The sequence below is a fragment of the Mustela nivalis genome (assembly GCF_964662115.1).
Source record: "Mustela nivalis genome assembly, chromosome: 2".
In the NCBI taxonomy this organism is placed as follows: domain Eukaryota; kingdom Metazoa; phylum Chordata; class Mammalia; order Carnivora; family Mustelidae; genus Mustela; species Mustela nivalis.
Genome location: NC_139021.1, coordinates 27,271,490 through 27,297,313, shown reverse-complemented (window position 1 = coordinate 27,297,313; position 25,824 = coordinate 27,271,490). Strand labels below are relative to the sequence as shown.

Genomic DNA, 25,824 nt, shown 5'->3' with positions numbered 1-25,824 from the left:
ATATAAAATTAAATACTGAAGTTGTCATATTTCAAATTCATTTAGATACTTCTTACTCATTTCATTGTTCCAACTTAAATATTTGCTATTACTTTATTTTCCAAATACATCATTTCAAACAGCTATATCTAGGTGAAATTACATACTCAAGTTGTAATCTTATGATAATCATTTTAGATTTGACTGTTTATTTTTGACATCATAATTGTGTGCCTTCAATCAAATTTCTATCATTATTTCTTTGTGAGTAAAATTAATTTTATATTTTTTCTCTGAAGTAGTTTGAAATTCAAGTGTAACACAAGAGTCTAAACTACAAAATTTTTACATATTAGAAAAATTATAAGTACTATAACCCTTTTAATTATTACAATAACTTACTTTAAGTGATAGGTATATCTAAAACCATGTATCTTTAATGCATTATGAACCTTATTTTTTTGTAACACAAATCACTGCAATTATGGAAATGATAACGGTATTGGAGATATGTCTATTATTATTCTATACTACATTCTGTGTGTCATTCATAGTGTTAATCGTGTTTCATTACCTGATAAAATACTTAAAATAACTGAGTTAAAATAACACTTTTTCAAAATAAACACACACACACGCACATGCTCTACCCTTTTAGTAAGTTTCTATACAGTACAGTATTGTCAAATATAACCACAATATTGTAGAGTAGACCTCTAGAATTTCTTTATCTTGCATAATTGAAATTTTATGCTCATTGAAAAGCAACTTCTCATTTTCCTCCCCTACAGCTCCTGACAACCACTTTACCTTCTGCTTTTATGACTGACTAGATACCTCATGTGAGTGGAAACATGCAGCGTTGTCCTTGCGTGACTGGCTTATTTCATGTAGCATAATGACCTCCAGGTTCACCCCTGTTATTGCAAATGACAGGACCTCCTTCTTTTTCTAAGGCTAAATAATATTCTATTGTAAGTATATAACACATTATCGTAATCCATTCAGCCCTTGGTGAATATTTAGGTTGCTTCCACATTTGGCTATTGTGAATAATGCTGCAATGAACATGGGAGAGCAAATATCTCTGAGATCCCGATTTCAATTATTTTAGATAAATATCCAGAAGTAGGAATGCTGGATCATATGGCAGTTCTAGTTTTAATTTTTTGACGAACTTACATACTTAAAGTCAGCACCATTTTACAATCCCACCAATGGTGTACAAGAGTTTCAATTTCTCTATATCCTTGCCAATAATTTTTTTAGTTTTTATTTTCTGTTGGCCAATAACACCTCCTCAGATATGTAGTTTGCAATTATTTTGTCCCATTCTTCCAGTGCCCTTTTACTCTTTAACATATTCCTGTGTGAAAATCACTGTGTTGATTTTTCTAGGTCACAGTGTAATATTCTAATATATAGATTCAGTTTATCATTTTTTTTGAATGGTAAGTTAACTATATTTCTCTTCTATTATTTTAGTTATCTTCATATACAACCATAGTTATGTTGCATCTCCTTAGCCAGTGTTTCTCTAAAACCTATTAATATGTTAATTGTTATATGATAGCAAAGCAAGCCAAGAATAGCATGACTTTTCCAAGGAGGAAATTTACTTCAAAATGGAGAGACAAACGATTTTTTCTGGATAAATTATTACCTTAATACTACAAAAACTAAAGTATTATTTTAATGTAATCCAATTCAAATATGCCAAATGGATATTTGTTATTTTTAAAAATTATGAAAATATTTCTAATATTAACCTGGAAAGGAGAAAAGGTAATTAAAAACAAACCATAATATAAACAATAAAGAGGAGCAACAAGAAACTAGTTAAATATAAATCAAAATAATAAGATTATAATATATCAATTGTAATATTAATCAACACATAACATTAGCCTTTAAAAAGATTGTTATAATGGGGCGCCTGGGTGGCTCAGTGGGTTAAAGCCTTTGCCTTCGGCTCAGGTCATGATCCCAGGGTCCTGGGATCAAGCCCTGCAATGGGCTCTCTGCTCAGCAGGGAGCCTGATTCCTCCTCTCTCTCTGCCGCTTCTCTGCCTACTTGTGATCTCTGTCTGTCAAATAAATAAATAAAATCTTTAAAAAAAAAGATTGTTATAATCTTAATAAGAATAACCATTCACAGACAGTGGTATATGTAAAATCTAAGTATTATAAAAAGGAGGTGACTGTCCAGCCATTTTTTATTTAAAATTTTTAGGATTTAAATTTTTAATATTTCTTTTCTATAATCACACTGATGTTAATTAACAAAATGATAAAATGATATTAACCTAATGTTATCATCTAATTAGTTTCAGAGAGAAAAGAAGCTCAATTTCAGTTATGCTAAAAAAGTAACTGTCTTTGGTAGACACCTTCCAGTGTTTAGATTTACACATCTTTATTATATCCAAATAAAAATTAAAGATCAACACCATGTCAAAAATGTCCATTGACTATAAACTAGAAATTTACTTGTGAAATTCAGTTTGAGTAATGACTCTGAAGGAGAATGAAGTGAGGAGGTACTCCTAGGATCTTTATCTATAATATTCCATTATATAACTCATATCCTGAATATGTTATGATAAAATAATTTTATCTCTTCATTTTAGGTTGATACATAGAGTTTTTGTTATTATTTGCAATTTTTATTTAAAGTGTAAATTTTTTTTCAAAATTGTAGTAGGATGAATAATTGGCCCTACAAATGTTTCCATATCCTAAACCCTAGAACCTGTGAGTATCTTACCTTACATGGCGAAAGTAACTTCGCAGATATGATTAAGAGATGGGGCCATTGCCCTGAATTATCTAGATAGACTCACATAATTAAAAGGGTACATATAAGAGAAAGTCAAGAAGGTCACAGAGAAGGCAGTGTGATAACAAAAGCAGAGGGAAAGAAGACATTTGATGGAAACAGAGCTCAAAGTGAGTTAAGAAATGTAGGTAGCCTCTAAAAGCTAGAAAAAAGGCAAGGAAACAGACTGGATTCTTCTTAGAACCTCCAGAAGAAAGGTTGCTTGCCGACCCATTTAGACTTCTAACTTCCACAACTATAAATTTGTGTTGATTTAATACAGAAACAATATATAACCAATACAAAACTATATCTGAATATTTATAAGCAAGCATAAACATGAACACACTATAAGTAACTGTTTGCATACACATTCACAAGTATATATGCATAAAAACAACAATCATTCTTCTTGAATGACCATGCAAGCTCACTTGACTTTGTCCAAGTGTGTGTATGTGTGTTTACTTTGTAATTAAGAAAATGGACTTCAACTTCAGGATTTCCTTCTATCTGCCATCCTAACATCTCATCTCCTAGTACCTTCAAGAAGGAAGAGGAAGGGAAAGAAGAGGAGGAAGTGTGGCAGGGAGGAATGTGAAGAGGAGGCAGAAGGAGTAAACAAAGCAAAATCCTTTAATCCATTATTTAACACTTAAAGACCTGTTTAATTGAAGATGTTTAAATCAGTGTACAACAGTCATAATCTATAAATAACTACTTATCAGTGTCTTCCCCGATTTTCATAGATAAAGTATAAAATGAGGAAAGCACAGAGCATTCTATTTGAAATTGAGGTTAGCAATCTCATAACAGGAAAGAAAGAAGAGATTGTACATGGACAATAAACTTGATAGACTTCATAAATTTCCCTTGGGTTGACTATGTTTGCTTCAATTGGCCCATAACAAATACATGCTCCTGATTAAAATATTTTTTCATGCAGCTGCAAAGCAGTCTGCTTCATCAGAATTATGAAGATTTCTTTTTAATTCAGCTGACTTACTATGAAAGGACATTTTCTACAGAGAACACACTAATTGAAGCATCACGACATAGTTCCTATTTAAAACCTTTCTATGTCTCATAGTATTGGATATGTCTATACATATGTGGCAGTTTCTCAATAAATCTCTTTTAATTTTTAAGTAAAAGACTAACCACATAACATTTTAAATGTCTGAAGAATTCACTTTTGTTATTTTCCCTTAATTTGTATATTGGTTTTACTCACTACTGTTCTCAATAGCTCATCAAAAGATAATAGTTGTCTCCCATGAAACATTTTATAAGAACAATAATATGTTTTTGAATTAGAGAATGAATAATTATGAAGTCTTTAGTTTATAAAGAAAGAATTAAACCCATCCAATATCTGCCAGATCAAGAGAGAATTATGAGATTTCAGCAATTTACACAAGCTTGGGTAAATTTAGAGGCACAAGCAGGGAACTTAAGAAACTTGTAAATAGATCATACATGGATTACTGAAAGTTCCAGCCACATTTGTAATATACAAAAGAAAATTCTGAAATAAGATCAGAATAACCAAAAAACATATTTGAAAATGGAAGAAAATTAAGTCTCTATAGTTAAAATTAATAGAAAATATAAATCAGCTTGATGTAGAGTTTCAAACTTAGGGATCATGACTTGCAGAGATGTAGAGTAATTCATATAGTGGCTGTCCCTTCCCACAAATGTCATGTACCACACTGTATTAGGTTTTCTGTGACATTTTGCCAACTATTAACAGAAAAAAAAACAAACAAAACAAACAAAAATTAAAAATAAAATGAGGCGTAATCATCTTTTGAAAGCAAGGGAAGACGCCCTTTTCCCCTCCTTTTTCTAAGAGTATTTACGTAAGAAACTTACAGAAGAAAACTTAGAATTGTAAGTAATTTCTCTTTTCTTTGAAATGCATATAAATTATTTGAAAATAAAATGGGACTTTTGTAAGTTTTGTGACCAAGAATGTCTTTCTTAAAAACCCAGGAGCTATCACTTTGAAATGTAAACATGGAGGAATACAGGACCCCTATTTTTCAATTTGGGAGGCAATTAGGAGCTGAACTTCAATAGGTGCCTTGCTCCAGGAGGCAAAACTCATATAAAGATGTGAGAAGTTCATTTTTCCTTTGGATAGACTCAATAAGCTAACTCAGGTGGTCACCCTAATTACCATGTAAATTTATGTAAACTATGTGTGACAGATAGTGCTATCAGGTCCTCTTACCTGAGAACTACCTATTCTTCAATCATGAAACCATTTATGTAATGGGTTGCATATGCTTCCCCACATAAGGGAGGGAGATTCCTTTCTGTCTGTTCAGTCTCTGTGAATTGCCTGTGATATGCATCACACATTCTAGTTTAATGCTTATTCAATAATAGAAGTATTTTCTTTTGCTACTACATTTATGGAAAGGAAAACATTACACTAAAATAAAACTACGGACCAATTCCTTTGATAAACATAGATGCAAAACAATACCAGAGGCACAATCCATGGAAGAAAGAATTGATAAACTGAACCTCATTAAACTTAATAATTTCTTCTCTATGAAAGACACTGTTGAGAAAATGAAGACATACCACAGGATGAGAGAAACTATTACAATTACTATTTACAAAAGACACATCTGGTGAAGGAATGTTATCTAAAATATAGAATGAACTCTTAAAACTCAACAATAAGAAGTAGCTGAGTGGCTCAGTCAATTTAGTGTCTGCCTTTAGCTAAGGTCATGATCCCAGGGTCGATCAAGCCCCCCTGGGCTCCCTGCTCAGAAAGCCTACTTCTCTCTCTCTCTGTACCTTCCCCTGCTTTAGCATGCTCTCTGTGTCAAATAAATAAATAAAATCTTAAAATACACACACAAACACACACACAAAAAAAAACCTCAACAATAAGAAAATAAACTGATTAATGAGTCAAAGACCTTAACATCCCACCCACCAAAGAAGATACACAGATGATAAATAAGCACAGGAGAAGATGTATTTGTCATCAGGGAAATGCAAATTAAAACAGTGAGAATCTATGACACACCTTAGAATGGTCAGTATCTGAAATGCTGACAACAGTGAATGCTGGCAAGGATGTAGAATAAGAAGCACCCTTACTCATTGTTGGTGGAAATACAAAACGATACAGCCACTTTGGAAGGCAGTTTGACAGTTTCTTAGAAAATGAAACATACTCTTACCATATGACCCAGCAACCACATTCACTAGTACTTACCCAGAAGAGCTGAAAACTTTTGTCCATACAAGGATATACCCACTGATGTTTGTAGGAGCCTTATTCAGCTTTAGAAAGAAATAAGCTATCAAACATGAAAAAAATATGGAGGAACATTAAATGCATATTACTAAGTGAATGAAGCCTCTCTGAAAAACCTACATATTGTATGATTCCAACTATATGACATTCTGGAAAAGGAAAGACTATGGAAACAATAAAAAAGATCCATGATTTCCAGAAAGATAGGAGGGAGGGAGAGACAAATGCATACAGAGTATTTTAGGGTACTAAAGATACTCTGTATGATACTATAATGGTAGGTACATGTTATTTACCTTTGTCAAAACCTAAAGAATGTACAACAGCAAGAGTGGACTGTAATGCAAAATAGGGACTTTTGTTGATTATGATGTTTCAGTGTAGGTTCATCAATCATAACAAATGTATCACTCTAATAAAGGATGTTGTTAATGGGGGAAGAGGGTATATGAGATATCTCTGAACCTCCCGCTCTATTGTGCTGTGAAAATAAACTAAAACTGCTTTTAAAATATTTAAATACATATATAGCATAACCATAAATCAGGAAATAATACTGATAATCAGATTACCACCTAATCTATAAACTCCATTCAAATTTTATCTCCCATCCAATAAATAACTTTATAGTAAAAGGATCAACCCAGGATCCTACCTAGTATTCACTGCCATGTGTCCTTAGCCACCTTCAATCGGGAACAATTCTTCAGTCTTTTCGAATTTTCCATATTTTAATATTCTGAAGACTACAAGGTTGTCACTTTGTTGAGTTTTTCAGTTTAGGTTTTTCTGATGTCTCTCCTTACCCTCCCTTTGCTTATATTCTTATTATGAATTTTTGATAGGAATATCAGAGAAGGATAATTCTTTTCATTGTATCTTACCAGAACTGTATTTTTCATTATATTTTATCAGGTGATGTAAGATTTTGATTTCTTCCATTACTGGTGATGTTCATTTTGGCCACATGGTTAAGGTGGCATCTGCCAGGCTTCTCCAGAGTAAATTACCAATTTCATTTCTATTATTAATGAATATACTGTGAGGAGATACCCTGAAACTAGACAAAGTCCTATCTCATACCTTGATCCAACAATTTTAGCAACCATTGATGATTTTTCCCTTGTCAGCTGTAACTATTTTGGTTGCCACTTGGTGGTTCTCTAATTCCACTGGTTTTTAAATATTTTACTAGCTGGCATTCTACAATAAGAATTTTTTCTTTTCCCTCATTGATCTATTCATTTATTTATTTGAGTACAGACTTAGGAATCTTACTTTATTCTATAGATTATAATCTGCCATTGTTACTGCATATGTTGATACTCAAATTCTGTATTTGGTAAGTATATCCCATGCAAAGTTGCTTCTCTATTGTCCTAACATGGTTATACCATTCCTCAAGCACTTTTTACTTTCTGGACACATACACACATACATCCATATGTTATTGTCTATTTATATCTTTGTTGACTTCTTTTATAAATTTTTTATAGCCAAAACATAAATTCTTCACAACAAAGGATGCTGCTTCTTAATCCTTTGTGTTTATCACAGATAACTTCACCTAGTTGTTTGCTTGTAGAGACATTGTTTGATTTAGTGGCTTTGCTGAAGTGTTTTTTAAGGCAGAGGAGAGCAAAGATCTAGATTTACATTCATCCTATTTTTGGCCTCACTTCTGATGCTGAATCCACTAGTAGTAGTGCAGAGACCAGTGAAAAGGGAAAGGTGCAGGTGGTGGCGTTTAAAAATATATACCACTGTTCACCTGATTGCTTCCTCTTCTTATCTCTTAAGAAAAAAAACGGGGGGAGGGAAGAAAGAATGAAGGGAGGGATATAAATGTAGAAGTACAAACTAGTAGTTAAATACATCCTAAATTTTTAAAGTCTATTTGCCAAAAGTGTAAAATACTGTTTTATCTTTGAGTGAGATGGAGATATCAGGAACCAGAAAGAATATAGATTCATCAGGGATTCTGAGATTCAGAAATGAAAGCTGACATGTCAGTCACAAGGAGCAGACAAAGCCACTGACAGTATCTGAAGATTTAAGGGCCAAGTACCCTCTGTGAGGTTCATTTAAAGCTGTTCAAAATGAATCTTTAACAAAGGTCTTTCTCAAAGATTATAACCAATTTCCTCCTGGAAAATTTTTAAACAAATTTCTTATTATTTCTACGTGAAAAAATACTCATGATTTGTATTAATTTTCCAGAAAGGCTTAATATCATGTACCATCAGATAAATAACTATTAAATACCTCATTTTTTCAAATGTTATTCTTTTATATAAACTCAACAGTGAGCATAGTTGATTTTTTTTAAATAAAATAAAACCAATAGTTTCACAAGCTGTGAATAACTGGGTGATTTAAAACATTCATAATGTATGACTATTTTAAAAATATGCTCTATCCTTGACTTCAATACAACTGTCTTTTCAAATTCAGACACGTCTTTAATATAAACTGGGTATTGAAAATTACATCCAAACTTCCCTGTGAATGCATGTTTCTCCAATATTTCTTTTGTTTAGAATATGTTTAAAAATGTTAGTGTGAATTTAAAAATATAAAAAGACAACACATACAGAGTAAAAATATGTTGGAGGTATTATGACTATTGTTTCATAAAAAAATGCCAGTACATAAAAGATAAGTAAACCATGCCATAAGACATCATACTGTCCTACAAAGAAAATATCTATTAGAAAACTATTGATTTTCTCTTTAAATTAAAAAAAATAAGTTTATTCTGCTTTGTCATAATTTCTTGATTTCATTCCCAGAAAGATAGCTTCGTTTGGTACACAGATCTCTCACGTTACACACTGATACAGAGTTAGGTTTCTAAACTGCAGCCAACTGAATTGGTATTTGGAGTTAACCTTTAACACAGCAGGAGTACATGCTTCAGTACATTTTCCTCCATTGGCATAGGACAATTCTGTGATGCTGTTTTCCTACAAATTATTTCTTTAAGAGTTTCATTTCAAATACTCAAAAATCCGTATCTTAAACTTCGATGTTTTGTATACTCCATTTTAGTTTCCAAAGATGATCCTTCTTTTTCCTATCACCATAATGCAGTTATCCTAAAACACACCTTCTAGGTTTTAAAAAAGTATTCTTCATTGTCAGCATCCGTACACTTTCCAAGATGGTGTTGTCTTTTTTTTTTTTTTTTAAGATTTTAATTATTTATTGACAGACAGAGATCACAAGTAGGCAAAGAGGCAGGCAGAATGAGAGGGAGAAGCAGACTCCCTGCCAAGCAGAGAGCCCAATGCAGGGCTTGATCCCAGGACCCTGGGATCATGACCTGAGCCAAAGGCAGAGGCCTTAATCCACTGAGCCACCCAGGTGCCTTGATAGTGGGTTGTCTTTTTATCACACAATGGAAAGTAGAATTCTCTCAGAATAAAGGTTTTCATTATACATCCCTAAGTATTAGAATATCTTTCTCTAATTGGAATATCTCTTTTGGAATACCTCTAATTATGGGAATATTTTTTCTTTATTTTGAAGAATATTTAATAATTCAGTATGTGTTCAGTCTGGCCATTGTTGGAAGGCAATGCTTAAAAGGGTCAACTTCTATTGTGTAATTTTTAATTTCATCAAGTACCCCTAACCCAATATCCACCTCCACCCAATTAGTATTAGAATTTCTTAGCTAAGAAAATTACTTTAGCTAACCAATAGTTTTGGCAGAATTCTAGTAAAGTAATACACATTAAATGGAAATATTAAAAGCATACAACATCATCCTATAGTTTTCCCTCTCAGCAAACAGATAATAATGAACTTATTCAAATTAATATGTAGCTGGTAACCTGCAAAACAAATTAAGAGTGTAAAGAATATATTGAAGCTAAACCGAAATAATAATGTAAATATGGATGGAAACAAACAATGTAAATATGGATAGAAAAGCTAAAGGGAAAAAGATTTTTCAATTTGCTTGGCAGTTTTGCCTTAGAATAATCCTCAATTTTATTATTACATTTTAAGTGTTCGGTTTTCAGGCTAATGCAAAGGATATGGGATACCCTATTTGGTCTATACACGCACTCTTGCATTTAATGCTGCAGTGGGGTTTCCCTGGCTCTCCCCAAGAGGGAATTCTGGAGGAATCCCCTAGTCTTCTGAATGGTGCGACACGTAATACATCAGTGGATCTCATGATCATGGGTCCACTCCCACTGCCATGGTGTTTCTTCCTTCTTGTATTTTTTCTACTTTAGCCTTCATTTATGCAATTATATTTAACTTTTTTCACAAAGAGTTTTACCTGAGTTTTGTCAACTTCCTTTTTACAGCATCCTTTTGTCATCTCATTTCTGAAATATTCCTAATTTTTATTTATGCTTTTTATCAGAGTTTATTCTTTTTTTAACTTCGTTTTTCTGCTTTTGAGTATGGGTTTTGTGACACATCTTTCTGATGTAATTTCATTTTATCACCCAGGGACATCTGGAAATATTTGCAGACATTTCTGATTATAACTGTGGGACTGCCACTAGCAATTACTGGATAAGACCCAAGGAAATGGCTACAAAGCCTACAATGCGGGGGTGCCTGGGTGGCTCAGTGGATTGGGCCTCTGCCTTAGGTTCAGGTAGTGATCTCTGGGTCCTGGGATCGAGCTCCACATCAGGCTCTCTGCTTGGCGGGGAGCCTGCTTCCCCCCCTCTCTCTACCTACTTGTGATCTCTCTGTCAAATAAATAAATAAAATCTTTAAAAAACAAACAAACAAACAAACAAAAAAACCCTACAATGCGTAGGACAGCCTCCCACAACAAAGAACTGTCTGGTCTAAAATGTTAATATTGTGTAGGCTAAGAAACCCCAGACCCATACTCTGAAAAAGGAATAATCAGTATAAAGGAGAAGATAGTTTTCCTTAGCTTCATGGTTCTCATGTTCCTTACAGCAGACACAAACAAAAAATGTGTCTTTCTAATTTCTAAAAGTGCCTTGTTTTTTTCCCTTTTTTAATATATACTTCCTTTTTCTTTTTTCTTTTAAAGATTTTATTTATCTGACAGAGAGAGAGATCACAAGTAGGTAGAGAGGCAGGCAGAGAGAGAGGGAGAAGCAAGCTCCCCAAAGAGCAGAGAGCCTGATGCAGGCCTAGATCCCAGGACCCTGAGATCATGACCTGAGCAGGGGCTCAACCCTCTGAGCCTCCCAGGTGCCTTATACTTCCTTTTTCAATTGTCCTTAATGTTTCTCTGAATTCTACTCCCAGGAATTTGTTCTTAGTGTAAGTATTTGTGTCGGGAATTGTAGCCTGCAAAAGCCTCTCACATTTTGGGCTGCTCTTATCAGACTGGCCTGCTGAGATTTTCTTTTCTTTTTTTTTTTAAAAAGATTTTATTTATTTATTTGACAGAGAGAGATCACAAGCAGGCAGAGAGGCAGGCAGAGAGAGAGAGGAGGAAGCAGGCTCCCCGCCGAGCAGAGAGCCCGATGCGGGACTCGATCCCAGGACCCCGAGATCATGACCTGCGCTGAAGGCAGCAGCCCAACCCACTGAGCCACCCAGGCGCCCCCTGCTGAGATTTTCATAAGCATTTATGATCCTTCACTTTGGAGGTGAGTACCTATTAGATTCCTATTAGATTTCTAATAGGTACTCATGCCCTTCAAAAAATCTCTGTCTTCATACTATTTTTTCCTCACAATCGTTTATACATCATCGCCTTGCTGTTTGGTGTTGCTTTGTTTTTAAGATTTATTAATTTTATAGGTAAAGAGAGAGAGAAAGAGAGGGCAGGAGCAGGAGAGGGAGAAAGAATCACGCAAGCTCTGGGCTGAGTACCAGACCTAGAAGAGAGGCTGGATCTCACAATCCTGAGACCAGGACCTGAGCATCTGAGCCAAAACCAAGAGCTGGATGCTCAACCAACTGTGCCATCCAGGCTCCCTCTTGCTGTTCCGTGTGTGATCTCTACTTATTCTTACTTTAATATTCTCATGTACCAATTGTCACCTAGCTTTGCTTGGATGATGTCCATGACAATTTTTAACTAGTGATTCCATTTCTGCATGAGCATCAATTTTTCAATTTTATAAAATTCTAAATTCTAAAAATATTTAATTTTTCAATTTCTTGATGTTTGATAATAAGAATTAGTCTACTACAATTTAAGTTTTTAAGTGTATAGGCAAAATTGTGTTTCTATTTTTCTTTCAATGTCCCTTAATCTGTCCTTCATTTGTACCTATGTCTCCTTAATGCTAATACATTTTACTTTTCTATATATCAAATTCAGCAGAATAATTAACATTCAAAGAAGCAAAATTTGATGACACAATCCGATATTGTTTATCTTCTTCTTTCTTCTATTTTCTTTCATTTGCTGTGCCGGCCTTTACTTGTAAATTATTAGGCTGGATCTTTGGGTCATTAACTTTTAGTCCTTTGATTCTCACATACATGAGCTATGTTTGAATTTTACTTTATATAGTGCTTTAGCTGAATCCTATTAGTATGGAAAGTTTTCACTACATTTTAAATGAATTTCCAAAATAATCATTTTATTATAGTTAGAAGGTTTTAGTTTTGTATCCTTTTAATTGGTGATTAATTTTTAATTGTTATTATGTGATGTGCTTGAAAGAAGTTTTTAAAGTTTATTGTGTAAGTATGTATGCATATGTCTTCAGATCAAGCTCATTAACAATATATTTTAAGAGACTCTGATTCTTATTAAATGGCATATTTAATCAGTTACTCCAGAGAAATTTTTAAATCCGCACATGCAAATTCATTTATCCATTTTTCCACTCTTCTGCAAAATACTATCTAACATAATTTGAGATTTTTTTATTCTTTATCAAAGTTTTAAATTGAAGCATTTTTATATAAACTTTTAAATGTGGTTTCTCATTGCATTAAACTCTTTATCATTAAGCAGATACTGTGCATCCCTTGTAGGCCTTTAGCCATAATACCTATTTTTTCTCACACTAATATAGCTATATTAGCTTTCTTATTATTAGTGTTTCCCTTATATCTGTTTCTGTCCTTTTTCTTGTGTTCTAACATTTGTACATGGAAATTCTAATATCTGAAGTACTTGCAGACTCCATTCTCTTTGTTCCTGTTTATATCATCTTGTTTCCCCATGTTTTAAAATGTTTTATGGTAAACTCACATTCGATGTCATTGTCAGGGATCATGAGGGCTTGACTAGATCTGTTTTTTTCCAGAGAGGATCTGCTCTTGCATTATTTAGGCATCTGTGTTTATTACCAACCTGAGGCCACTTTAATTTAGTTTCTAAGCCAGACCATTCAGGTAGTTTAATATTAAACTTTACACAAGTGTGAATGCAGCATAAAAATTACAGATTTGTAGAAGAAGCTTTTATTTATTTATTTATTTTCCTGTATAGAACTGAGTTTAAGAAAATCACCTTCTTTTCCTAGGATGCCAAGATTTTCCTGCCTACAGTCTCATTGATGCTCTGTTCATTCAAGTTCATACTAATGAAAGAGTCTCTACCATTAGTACATTCACCTTGTCTTGTTGTTGTTGTTTTTTTTTTTTAAAGATTTTATTTATTTATTTGACAGACAAAGATCACAAGCAGGCAGAGAAGCAGGCAGAGAGAGAGGAGGAAGCAGGCTCCCCGCTGAGCAGAGAGCCCGATGTGGGGCCCGATCCCAGGACTCTGGGATCATGACCTGAGCCGAAGGCAGAGGCTTTAACCCACTGAGCCACCCAGGCGCCCCTGTTGTTGTTGTTTTAATTTAAATCCCAGTTAGTTAACATGCAGGGTAATACTGGTTTCAGGTGTACAATCTAGTGATTCAACACTTACATACAATAGCTGGTGCTCATCACAAGTAGTGCACTCCTTAATTAACATCATCTATTTAACCTAACCCCCCATCCACCTCCTCTCTGATAACAACCAGTTTACGCTCTATAGTTGAATCTGTCTTTTTCTCCATGAATAATAAAACATAATGCTGAGGTACTAGGTTTTGGCAAAAAATCTAATATCCAGTAGGGTCTCAAAATTATGTTTCCATTTTGGAATCCTGACTCCACTTTGGTTCTAGTTTGTGATTATTTTACCTATTTTAAGTTTAGATAAAAGGAAGTGTGTTTTACTTTGTGCAGCATTTTTGATGTTCTATAGTTGGATGCTATTTCAGTTAACTTAATCTGTCCAAATTACTATAAGTGGAATTTCTTACCAGACTCTTTCAGTATTATTTAGATAATTTTTGAAAATGTCTGAACTACATTTTATCTTCCTCTGGGTAAATACTGTACTGTATCTTGAATAGAAATTCATGTACTGGAATTTTCTGTATCAGGCTTGGTTGAGATGCCTCATAGTGTGTTAGGTCATTGAGCCCCTATTAGGATTCCAAGAGCTCCAGACAGAGTCAAGTCTTTTTTGCTATTTCCAAACTATGCACAATACAATCCTATAGGAAATATTTTTATGTGTTTTTAGGTATTCTTTGGATATATACAACCCACTGGTTCATCGCCTATTATCTCCCTCATTCTATCCAAACTCACCTCAGGACTCATCTTTCTACATTTCTCTTTGTACTGTTTTTGAGTTACCACATCATCATTTTATTTTTTCTTATTTTTTTTAAAGGTATTATTTATTTTGACAGAGAGAGAAGAGGAGTAGCACCAGAGAGAGGGAAAAGCAGACTCTGCTGAGCAAGGAACTCTACGCGGGGCTAGATCCCAGAACCCTAAGATCACAACCTGAGGAGAAGGCAGATGCTAAACCAACTAAGCTACCCGGGTGCCCCAATACTTAATCATTCTGATAATGCTCTCGACCAAAGGCTTTTTTCCTAACCATCTCAGAAAAACTTAAATATCCTTATGTGGTCAGTATATTGGAGCAGCAAGCACTTATGGTAAAGTCACGTCATACACAGAAGCCTACTTATACAACCGCCCCACAAGAATACCTTGAAATGTATAATATATTATGTTATTTAACAATTACTTCACACATTTTCTATTGTTCCTGCTTACCACTTATTTTCTTAAACTTTTTGCAACCCCTCAGTATACTTGAACAAACAAAAGAGAATGTCAATCACTCCTTATATCCGAAGCTGCAAACACAAGCATCCGCCTATGTACTATTATAATACTATCTAATTTTAATAGAGAATTGTTTGACATCCTCTTTGAGAACAAAATAATATCCTTTCCTGAGGATTCCATTCTTCTTTTACAGGAACTACCCATTTCCCTTTCCTTTTATGTATACCAAGCCACTATCTCTCATTTTGATTCCTCAAGTTATTTGTTTTTGTTTTTTTTTTTTTTGGTAACATTCATCCTTCTTATTAAAAATAAAAAACAGGGGCACCTGGGTGGCTCAGTGGGTTAAAACCTCTGCCTTCGGCTCAGGTCATGATCTCAGGGTCCTGGGATCGAGCCCCACATCGGACTCTCTGCTTAGCGGGAAGCCTGCTTCCTCCACTCTCTCTGCCTGCTTCTCTGCCTACTTGTGATCTCTGTCTGTCAAATAAATAAATAAATAAATCTTAAAAAAAAAAAAGAAGAATCTCTTAAGAAAAATAAATAAAAATAAAAAACAATATAATACACAACAAATTCATATAACACTTCAGTTAGACTTTCTAGCCTCCTCAAAAACAACTTTAGAGGTTGCCTTTTCAATTCTTATTTCTTAATCTCCCATTCAGTATTTTGATTTGATTGCCTCATTCGTCTCCCATAGGTATAGTCTGCTGTGATCACAGCAATGGCATATATATTGCTAAATCCAATTGACATTCTGACTACTAATCTCACTTGATCTCTCAGCATCACTAGAAAATCCTTGCAACTTCCTCCTTTAAACAATATATCCCATTGTCTCCTCTAATCATCTTTCTATATTTCTTTCTTAATTCTCTTTGCCATTCTTGTCTCTGTTCTTTGTAAACTCATATTCTGTTATTCACCACTAACTAATCCTCAAGTTTTGGCTCCAGGTTTGCTTTACTTGTACTGTCTCATCTTAATTTAGAATATAAAAATGCTTATGATTTAAATAAACACCTGTAATCAGAATTTATACCTGTATCTCCACATATTTATACCTCTATCTCCAGGCCAAAATACCTAGCTATATACTTAAAATATCTTCATACATAACATAAATAAATCTTATTTCAACATAAGCAAATGAAACCTGATCTTTTCCCCTAAAACTAATCCATTTCTAGTATTCCTTAAATGAGAAAATACCAACATTATTCTAAGTATTCTTTATCTTCCCAAAGATAGTTATTTTAACTATCTCCAGGTAAAGCCCTGGGGATGTATAAATTTCAATGAAATCGATAAAAATTTCAACAAAATGGTCACTGACAGTTTTTCTGTCTATGTCCCTCTCCCACTTTTACTAAGCAAACTATTTCAAGATCATGCAATTATTAACTCCAGAATTCTTGATCAGCTAGTGGTCCAATGAATCACCAATACTGGCAATATAATCTTTTGGAAGTAAGCCAATTTTAGGAATGTTTTGCATTATTTAATAACTTTCCAAATAAATTGGAGTCAGTTACATAAATTGTCGAAGTCATGTAGGACTTTTTGACACCTCAGCTGCCTCAATATTATTTAATAGTTCTCTGAGAAGTGCCATCTGAAGAGAAAGCAAAAAAAGAAAAAGTAGAGAGGATTATGATTTGAGATGATTACAAACTGAGATTGGTGAAAATGAATTAATATTATTTAAAACTGTGATTCAAGTAATGTTCTATGAATTGTATTCTCTTTGCTAGCTTTCTAATAATATTCCATTAGATTATATATTCAAAAAATACTGATTTTAAGATAATAAATATAATTGTTATCTACAAATTAAGTTTTGAGAAATTACATGGAGATCTCATATCTTTACATTCCAAAACCTAAATAACTTCACAGCTTAAAAAAAAAAAAAAGCCATTTGTTTTCTTATTAGTTATTACTGTGAACTGACAGATTTAAACTGCAGAGCAGAAATATATACTTAGGAAGAAGTGGGAAGAGAGAGAGAGTGAAGTAATTTAAAGAAGGTAGATTTCAGTCTGGGTGTGTCCTAGACTGAATTCAAGATGAAGTTTAGTATTTTTTTTTCCTAAAGATTTTATTTATTTATTTGACAGAGAGAGAGAGAGAGAGAGAGAGATCACAAGTAGGCAGAGGGTGGGGGGAGGGGGAAGTGGGCTCCATGCTGAGCAGAGAGCCTGATGTGGGGCTTGATCCCCGGAGCCCGGGATCATGACCTGAGCCTAAGGCAGAGGCTTAACCCACTGAGCCACCCATGTGCCCCAAAGTTTAGCATTTTGAATGGATTAGGTATGTAGGCAACCTGTGCTGCATGTAAGTCTAGTGTTTAACAATAGATTTGTTATATAATATGGACTCCAAACCCAACCAACTACAAATTTTATCTGGTGTTCAAACCAAACTAGTCATAGCCATTCTTACTATTTCAAATCTATTGCATCAATTATAACTTTAAGAGTAAGTCAAACTTAAATAAGGATAGCATTCAGTCTTATCTAGTACCTGATCTGAAAGACAAAGGATCCATTATTTTACAAGTAAGTTCAATACACAAGGTAGCTTTCCTTTAATAATAAAAATTTCTGATTGTTCCTTCAAGATTCTGTGAATACATATATACATTTTCACATGAGATTGTCTTTTTGTGTGTATGCCAATTTAGCTAGGCTACAGATTTCCATTTATTCAAACACTAATCTAGGTATTTTGTAGATGTGATTAAAGTCCATAATCAACTGACTTTAAGTAAGGGAATTACCCTAGATGATCTTGCAGGTTCATCTGCTTCAATCATTTGAAAGAGCAGAGCCAAGGCTTCTCTGAAGAAGATGCTTGCGGACAGCAACTTCAGCTGATATCCAAGGGTCCATGATATTCTGCACTAGAAGTTTCACACTTACCTAGCTGGATCCACAATTATAAAAGTCAATCTACTGCACTAAATATCTTAATATATTCCCTACTAGTTCTGATTCTCTGGCTGAATCCTGACAGATAAATATTTGGGGACCTGAAGTACTTCTAGAGGAATACAATCTCAAAGACAATTTTCCTGAATTGGTTCTGAAACAGAATTGGGTCTCTAATCTGTTTAGATTTAAAGGCACTAATAACTGTATTTCTAATAATCAAGAGGGCACTAATAAGTCCTTGGTATGATGTGACAAGTGCAATATGAAAATACAGTCATTGGCTATTCCTAATCGTATACTTAGGACATGTGAGGTTCTACATGATCATGTATTTACTACCTTAAAATATTTTATTCAGACTAAGGAGTATAATAGAATTGGCTGGTTGCTTCTGTGAGGAGAAAGTGGGTAACAAAAAGCTCAGGGTTCCAAATACCCAGCTCTAACTGACAGAAATTAGCAATGTTTATGTTTCTAGCAGCCTTCTCTCAAGGTGTGGGGGAATAAGTGGTTATTTATCAAGGTGACTATAAAATGGGGAAAGGGATTACTGGACACAATTTCACAGTTCCCACATTGGCTGCAGGGCCTGCAGAGTGAGAGCTGCTGTGGTAGGAAAGATCAAGTGCAAGCCACTAGAATTCCCTCAACCTAAATATATGATATACTGAAAGCAATAATGCATTCCTGGAGAGATATCTGCCACCATCACGCCACCATCAAAGATAAATGCCACCATCATGGACCTGAAAGATTCAAGGGGTGTGATTTCCACATACTCTGATTCAAATAATTTATGTGGTATATTCAGAAAAAAAAAATAATTTGGGGGAATGACAGTGGATTACTGTAACTATAATCAAATGATGTCTCAAACTGTAGTTGCTGTTGCAGCTGTGGTTTCATTACTTGATCTCCTAGTACCCTATGCAGCTGTGGACCTGGAAAACCCTTTTTGCTGCAGCTCTTGGTAAAGACCACCAGAACATTTTGCTTTTGGCTGGCAAAGAGAGCGAAATATCTCAAAGATGTGTTAGCTCTCCAGACTTATGAATTTAGTTCTCAGACATTTTGATCCCCTTTCCCCTCCACAAGACATCATGACACTGGTCCTTTATATTAATGATATTACAGTGAGGGAGGGAAGCTAGTAGTCAGAAAGTGCAACAAACTAGCTTAGCCATATTGATAAGATATGATATGCCAGTAATATGGGAAATATTGATAAGATATTGATATGCCAGTAATATGGGAAATAAATCCAACAGTTTAGGGGCTTTTCACCTCACTGAAATTGCTAGAGGTCCAGTGGTGTGGGCATGTCAAACTCGACTTTCTAAGGTCAGGGATAAATTGTTCTCTCCGGCCGCTCCCACCACCCCCACCCCTCCAACACACGCAGAGGTAAAATGGCCCTTTGGATTGTAGAGGCAACATACTACTCATCTGGGTGTGCTACTCATTGACTGGACTGGAAAAGCAGCTAGTTTTGAGTGGAGCCTGAAACAAAAGAAAGCTCTGCAACAGGTACAAGCTCACCATTGACAGAGGTTCCCTTAAATGCCTGCAACAAAAGCAAGTGAGGTGTTGGGGGGGGGGGGGGTTGGAAGAGGAGGACTGAGAAAAAGTAAGAAAACACATACCCTCCCTGTCCTTGCAGATCGGATCCGCCAAGTTATTCTTCCGACACTTGTGTAAGCTGCTTGCTTCTCCACGGTTGGTTATCAAGCACTCTGGTCCCCCGAGTTGAGCAGGAAGGACAGCCTGGGGTGAACGCTTTGGACTTCCGGGTCTTTCCTGAGCATGCGCTGGTTCGTGGGCATGCGCAGACCTCTCAAATCAAGTGGTGCGCTTTTTTTCGGTGTTAAGTGGGAATTTTTCCATACCTCACTCCACAGCCAAAGACTCTCTTCTCAGCTTTTCTCTCCCCCAGACTCCCTCTTGTTTACTATTTGCCTCAATTAGAATAGTTTGTTGCAGAGAGGGTTTTTTCCCCCTCCTAGTCTTTCAACGTCTTTGAGGAACGCCCTCGGCACATCTCTGTCTCTCGGTGAGAGCTGAGAGATAACGAAGCCAAGTACCCTGCGTCAGTTCTTCAGGCAACCTCTGGACCGGTTCAAACAAATACAGGTTTTGGAGATCTGTTCTGTTCGGTCTGGAGCCAGTTCGCGTGCTGGGATCTGGGCTGCGGTCTTCAAGCCTCCTGGTGAGTCAGGGAGCTCGGTGGTGCAGGATAAGTAAAAATGCTGCAAAGCTCTCTTACCATGTTAAAGGTGCCTTTTCCTTGATTTATCATTTGCTGGGTTTTTCCAAACCTCTCCCTGTTTTCCAGAGTTTCAACGAATTGATCTGACCCTTTTTGCTCATTGTTTCCACTGTTTTTGTGGTGGGAAGAGCCATCGAAGCTACCTATCCTGTCATTGCGCACGTCATTCCTTTTTAAAAGGATTTTTGAAGTCAGGGTTCCTGGGTGGCTCAGTTCCCTGAGGACGGATGCTTGATCTCAGCTCAGGTCCTGATCTCAAGGCAGAGAGTTTAAGCCCGGGTTCCACCTGTGGAGCCTACTAAAACAATACAAAACAAAACAAAACAAAACAACAACAAAAAGACGTCTGGCAGTGTAAGTTCTGTCTCTCTCTCTCTCTCTCTCTAAGAGTGATTTTCTGTGCCTTTTCCTTTTCTGTATATGTTTTAGGAACAGCTTGTAACTCTTGAAAAAATAGTGCTTAGACTTTCATAGAAACTGCTGTAAATCTATATAGATCAGGGATTCCCAGCTTACTAATAATGAACTTTTGAATTCATGCACTTAATACCCTTAATTAATTAGATCTTCTTTAAACTTGACTCAGGAAAGTTTTGTAGTTTGTATGTACCTTTTTGGACTTACTTTGTTCAATATGTTTCTAAGTATCTTATTCTTTCTGATGCTATGGATATAGAGTTGCTTTCTTATTTTGGATTATTTATTGCTAGAAATACATTTAATTTTTGTATATTTATCCTTCTTAGTCCTTTCTGAGCTCATAGTTTTCACAGATTGCATGTGTGTGTGTGTGTGTGTGTGTGTGTAAAATTCTTAAGATTTCCTTTATACATGTTCATGTTGTGTATGAATAAAACAGTTTTAAAACCAGATATTTTTGTCTCTTTATTTTGCCCAGTTGGCTAATTGCAGTGCCTGGAAGCTCATGTACCATCCTGGATAGGGAGAGAGGACATTTTTCTATATGACTGATATTAGAGAAAAAAACATTCCTTCTTTCACCATTAAATTTGATACCACTTGTAGTGGTATCAAAAAAGGTTGAAGAAGTTCACTTCTATTAGTTTTATGAGAGTTTGTTGAAATGTTTTCTCAGTAAAATGACATTTTTTTAAGGATTTATTTATTTGAGAGAGAGAGAGAGAGTGCAGGAGCAAGAGGGAGAGAATCTTCAAGCAGACTCCCTGCTGAGCCCAGAGTCCAAATCAGGACTAGATCCAGGACTTAAAAGATCATGGCCTGAGTGAAAATCAAGAGCCAGAAGCTCATCAAACTGAAACCACCAGGTGCCCTAAAATGATGGTTTTTTGAGCCATTTCTCATATTTTCTTGTGTCTGATGTTTATTTAAAAAACAAAAAGAAGCATTCTTCTATTCTATCATTAGCCAAAATTATTAACATATTTGCATTTAAGAAATGTGGATTTAAAGTTTTACTTATTTATCTACAGCATGTGCAACAGAAGTATCATTTTGACAGCCAAGAAATATCAGTAATTGTTCCTTAATTCCAAACATTACAATGAATTTTTTATTGTATTTTATTTAATAATAATAATTTAAATATTAATAAATAATTTAATAATAAACCATCTACTGTGAACCTGTCACCAAGCCTTTTTTAGACCCACTAAATATTATTTTTCAAAATAATATATTGATCTTGGCCTCCATAGAGTCTAATATGCAAATGAAAATCTTAAAAAAAATAAGATATAACGTTAGATGAGGTTACCTCTGGATGGGTAGACCTTTAGTATATATCAGAAAGGTAGTAGAGAATACACTGAAAAGTTAACGGTAGTTATGTAATTACTGTTGGATCTAACTAATTTTTATATGGCTAACTGTTTAGTATCATTTTACATACATTATTCAATTCTATTTAAATATTTTAATATATTAAATAATTTATTTTTATTTCAGTGAAGACCACCACTATAACTCTTGCCCAAAGCTGTTATTTCCCTATGAATAAAATTTTCAAATTTTACCTGTTTTTTAAAAACTACCCTTTCCTTTTATACATATACATTGCTCAGGTGAATATTGAGTATGAGATTTTATAAAGGTAGAAATACTAAGTTTATCATTAGAGAGATATAAGGCATTTTACAAGTGGCGTCTAGGAGAATTTTTGGAGGTACATAAACAAGGCAAGCTTAAGAAAAAGCCAAATGTGGAGCGCCTGGGTGGCTTAGTCTTTAAGCATCTGCCCTGGGCTCAGGTCATGATCCCAGGATCCCAGGATGGGGAGCCTAGAGTCATCCGGCTCCCTGCTGAGCAGGAAGCTTGCTTCTCCCTCACTCCTCCCGCTTGTGTTTCCTCTCTCACTGTGTCTCTCTCTGTCAAATAGATAAAATCTTAAAAAAAAAAGAAGAAGAAGAAGTCAAATGTTTAGTTCTACCTTATCTGCCATTTTAATTGTAGTTTTAACAAGTTTCCCTAGCTCTTGAGTATCTTTTGCTATCTACATACACCTATTTTTAAATCCACTTAAAAGAGAGAACAAGGAAAAATTGTTAGTTCCTTATTTGATTTAGTGTTGGGCAGGGAAACAAGACATGGCAACAATGAGTAAGAGAGAATTTAGTAGTAATACGATTGGAACCAGAGGGAAACATGAAATCATAAGCCATGGATATTTGTCAGCATATTGAAAAATAGAATGACCTTCTACAAGATTGAGAAGGTATTTAAATCACCCGTGCTTTTAGCAATATAGGCAACCATCTGGAATAAAGTCGGTTTCTTCAGGTAGAAAGTTGTTTGGGCTCTGGTGTAAGAGGCCCATACTGGCCGCCTACCTCTTCATATCGTGCTTGTGATTTACTCCTACTATTTTCAAAGTTTGGAATATTTTGAGTCTCTCTCTGAATTATTCACCATCTGCTAGTCTCTTTTGAGTGCAAAAGTCACCATTTGCTCTATTGTTGCTCAGAAGCCAATTTGCTGGTATGATATTCCAAGGTTTACTATGGGGCTGCACTATTGCACATTGGAGCAGAAAAATATGTCTCTAAAGTTCCATTTATATATTTAACTAAATGCAGTTATTTTGAAAAGTACAGAATCATTACTGTTCTAAAATGGATCTACCCCAATCTAAAGAGATTTAATATATTCGGTGATAAATTCCATGCAGGGAGTATAAATTTCACATAGACTAACACTAACAGATTGCAGTGATTCTAATGAGTGAGTTTCTCTGTCTTTTAGGACCTATATAAATATGCAGCCATGATAAAGGAGAAGAATTGAAAAAAAAAAATGTGCACACTCTTCACAAGGTAATTACCCAAGGGGAGATTATATTAAAATAGATTATGTTGCTCAATTTCTAAAGTAAATTCACACATTTTTACCTTAAAAGTGACAACATATGTGGAATAATGACTAAGTATGAAATCATTATGTTGGTGTTTTCACTACAGTGAGGGGATGTTGAAGAGAAAATATCCACCTCAATAATTCAGCAAGTTTCAAAAGGTATTAAAGTAACCTGGAATTGGCAGTTGTCATGCATAATTTTCATACACTGTTACATAAAAGTTTCTAATTCTGGGCATTATCTCAAATTCTGAGAACTTAAAATTTACTTTCTATTGAAGCCAGCCCCTCAGTTATTATATGTATATAATATGACAATGTTATCTGAGTAACATTTGTTTGTGGTATATTGACATGTCTAAAACATATTAAAAGGAAAACTGAACTTCTTTTCCCTAAAACTCATGGAAAAAAATAGCCTCTTTTAAAGGTTGTCTACTCTTTTCTAAACTTTTGAAACTTTTCAAAAGTACTTCAAAAAATAATGCAAACCCTCAAAAAGAAACAAATGTTGTTTTCAGTATCAGTTAGAGATATGAGGTGTCTGAACATTAAATTTTGCTGCTTGAGTTTTTCTCTAAGTTGAACAGATAATTAAATTATGATTTGTTTAAAAGGATAACCGTAATTTTTAACTGTAAGAGCCATATTGCCCAAATGATACAGTGTTAGAAGTTAAGTTGTCCTGGAAATATTCAATGTCTAATTTGTATAACTGTCTGGATAAGAGGCTACGCATATTAAAACATTGCTAATTCTGGGACACTAAATCCTGCAGAAATGTCAGCTCTACTGTTTATGTTATCTGTTATATTGCGTGCCCTTGCTTGTTTTCCAGATTTTTGGGTTTTATCTTTTTAGGACAAATGTATTATATCATTTATCCAGCCCACATGTCTACAGGGATAAATATATTACAAATCCTACTGTAAACTTCAGTGTTGTTGTAAATTTTTAAATGGCAATTAAAATGTTCCAATTAGACTAATATGAGTGATGTCCTAAAATGATACAAATTGAAAAAAGTTATTTTATACATGGCCTTACCTTATTTCTAATAACTCTTTCATTTGCGGAGGGTGAATAAGGGGGAAAGATGGATAAACCAGCATCCGTTTTATTCTTCAAAATGGAAAGAAAAACAAAATAAATTGTAAGCCTGATTTTCAACAATTTAATTTACTTTTAAGATAAAGAATCAGGGGCACCTGGGTGGTTCAGTTTGTTGGGCGTCCAACTCTTGGTTTTGGCTCAGGTTGTGATCTCAGGGTTGTAGGATCAGGCCCTGTGTTGGGTTCCACTCAGTGTGGAGTCTACTTGAGATTCTGTTTCTCCCTTTGCTTCTGCCCCTCCCCCTGCTCGCTCATTCTCTCTGTCTCAAAATAAATAAGTAAATAAAATCTTAAAAAAGTAAAGAAGCACACTCATACAAATACATATACACACCTTATATGCATTGGCTAATTTCCAAAGATAGCATAAAACCTATCCATCATTCACTCCATGTGAATTCAGCACCTATCATCAAGAGTAGAAATGCTCCTCCCTTTGAGTCTGAGCTAGTGCTGGGACTGTTTTGTCAATAGAATGAACAAAGTGAGGGTTGGGTGCTTCTGAGCTCAGACTCACTTGAAGAGATCTTGAAAGTTTAGATACAACATGGAGAGGGCACATAGAGTACAGGATCATCAGACACACAGACCTAGAGAAGTCCGGCCATTATCTGACTGTATGTTACATAAGAGACCTCAAGCTAGTTCTGTAAAGCAACCTACCAGCTTTGTTCTGGCCTACCAGAATCATAAGATACTATGGTTGTTGTGTTAGCCACTATTCAGCTACTACATTTTCAAGTTATTTTTATTGGACATTACCAAAGTGGAACAGACTTTATTATGTAAAAGTGTGTTGCTTGCTGTTCCAAAAACAAAACAGAGGCTTAGAACATTCTAGTGTATTCATTTTGGAACAGCATGGTGGGTAGAAGCTGAAAGTGCCTTGAGAAGACTGTTAGGCTTAAAGGAAAGGGAGGAAATTATTCTTTAAGATGCCAAGAAAGGGACCTAAGTTATATAAAAGCAAAATAAATAACAAAATAATCAACCAAAAGGCATCATAAAAGGTTGAGAGGGGTCCTAAATAATGTGTTGAT

At 34.9% G+C, this 25,824-nt stretch overlaps 1 long non-coding RNA gene across 1 annotated transcript in view; it reads right to left on the bottom strand.

The window, feature by feature from the left end:
• LOC309859413 overlaps positions 1 to 19,839 on the bottom strand; it is a 169,083-nt gene extending 149,244 nt beyond the window's left edge. Inside the window, exon 1 of the long non-coding RNA XR_014308675.1 lies at positions 19,720 to 19,839. This is a non-coding gene — a long non-coding RNA (uncharacterized lncRNA). The remainder of the gene's footprint in view (positions 1 to 19,719) is intronic.
• Positions 19,840 to 25,824: the final 5,985 nt, after the last annotated feature.